This window comes from Dama dama, chromosome 5 (assembly GCF_033118175.1).
Source record: "Dama dama isolate Ldn47 chromosome 5, ASM3311817v1, whole genome shotgun sequence".
In the NCBI taxonomy this organism is placed as follows: Eukaryota; Metazoa; Chordata; class Mammalia; order Artiodactyla; family Cervidae; genus Dama; species Dama dama.
The window spans coordinates 63,937,804-63,940,154 of record NC_083685.1 but is presented as its reverse complement, the minus strand read 5'-3'; positions in this window follow the sequence as shown (position 1 = coordinate 63,940,154).

Here is a 2,351-nt window from a genome sequence, read left to right as displayed (position 1 = left end):
CTCATTTGTCAAATTTCTCTGCAAAAATGTCCCAATTATCACAGAACCCTTTGTGAATTTTTTGTTTATGTTTTGGGTTTTTTTTTTTTTTAATAAAATTTAAGCCAGACCATTCAAGAAAAGAAATGGAGAGGACATAAATCAATAAAACTATAAATAAGTATATATACTCATTTTTCAGATTCTTTTCCCCTGTGCTATACAGTACATCCTTGTTAGTTACCTACTTTATATACACTACGTGCTAATTCCAACTCCAAATTTACTCCCCTCTTTCGTGTCCATATTTGTTTTCTGTATCTATGAGTCTACTTCTGCTTTGAGAATAAGTTTATTTGCATCTTTTTTTTTTTTTAGATTCCACATATAAGCAATATCATGCAGTATTCGTTTTTATTTGTGAGGCTTATTTCATTTAGTATGATAATCTCTAGTGTAGCCATGTTGCTATATATGGCATTACTTCATTCTTTATTATGACTGAGTAGTATTCCATTGTATGTATATACTACATCATTTTTATCCATTCTTCTATCAGTGGAGACTGAAGTCGCTTCCCTGTCTTGACTATTGTAAATAGTACTGCATGTATCTTTTCAGATTATAGTTTTCTCCAGATATATGCTCAGGAATGGGATTGCAGGATCATATGGTAATTTTATTTTTAGTTTTTAAGAAGCCTCTATACTGTCATCCATAGTGACTGTACCAATTTACATTGCAGTCAAGAGTGTGGAATGATTCCGTTTCCTCTACACCCTCTCCATGTGTGGACTTTTTGATGATGGACTTTCTGACCTAAGTGGCGTGATATCTCACTGTAGTTTTTATTTGCATTTCTCTAATAATTAGTGATGTTGAATGAGCGCTTTTTTTTTGTGCCTGTTGGCCATTTGTGTGTCTTCTTTGGAGAAATGTCTATTTAGATATTCTGCTTATTTTCTAATTGTTGTTTTTTATAATTTAAGTATGAAGCTGTATGAGTTATTTGTGTATTTTAAAAATAAATCCCTTGTCAGTCTTATCCTTTTCTCTCATTTTGTAGGTTGTCTTTTTGTTTTATATATAGTTTCCTTTGCTGAACAAAAGCTTTTGAATTTAATTGGGTCCCATTTGTTTATTTTTGTTTTTATCTCCATTACTCTAGGAGACAGATCCAAAAAGATGTTGATGTAATTTATGTCAAACAATGTTCTACCTTTTTCCTCTAGGAGTTTTATAGTATCCAGTCTTATATTTAGGTCTTAATCTACTTGGAGCTTATTTTTGTATATGGTATTAGAGAACATTCTAATCTCATTCTTTTACATGTAGCTATCCAGTTTTCCCAACACCACTTATTGAACAGATTTTCTTTTCTCCATTGTATATTCTTGCTTCTTTTTTGTAGATTAATTGGCCATAGATACATGGGTTTATTTCTGGACTTTATATCCTGTTACATTGATCTATTTGTCTGTTACTGTGCCAGCACCATACTGTCTTGATTACTGTAGCTTTATAGTACAGTCTGAAGCCAAGGAGCCTGAATCCTCCAGTTCCATTATTTTTTTCTCAAGATTGTTTTGGCTCTTCAGGGTCTTTTGTATTTCCATACAAGTTTTAAAAACTTTTGTTCTAGTTCTGTGAAAAATGCCAATGGTAATTTCATAGAGGTTGCATTAAATCTGTTGATTGTCTTGGATAGTATAGTCAATTTAACAATAATGATTCTTCCAATCCAAGAACATGGTATATCTTTCCATTGGTTTTTGTGGTCTCCAGTTTCTTTCATCAGCATCTTATAGTTTTCAGAGTACAGATTTTTGCCTCCTTAGGTAGGTTTATTCCTAGGTATTTTTTTTTTTCAATGTGATGATAAACGGGATTATTAATTTCTCTTTCTGATATTTTGTTGTTAGTGTATAGAAATGCAATAGATTTCTGTATATTAATTTTGTATACTACAACTTTATTGAATTCATTGATGAATTCTAGTGGTTTTCTAGAACTGTCTTTAGGATTTTTCTATACATAGTACCATGTTATTCGCAAACAGTGACATTTTTACTTCTTTCAAAGTTCAATCCCTTTTACTTATTTATTTTTCTTCTCTGATTGATGCACTAGGATTGCCAAAACTATGTCTAATAAAAGTTGTGAGAGTGGACATCCTTGTCTTGTTCCTGATCCTGGAGGAAGTGCTTTCACCTTTTCACCATTAAGTATAATTTTAGTTGTGGGTTTTTCACATGGCCTTTATTATGCTGAGGAATTTTCCCTTTATGTCCATTTTATGAAGAGCTCTTTTTTTTTTTTTTTATCATAAACGATGTTGAATTTTATCAAAATCTTTTTCTGCATCTATTGAG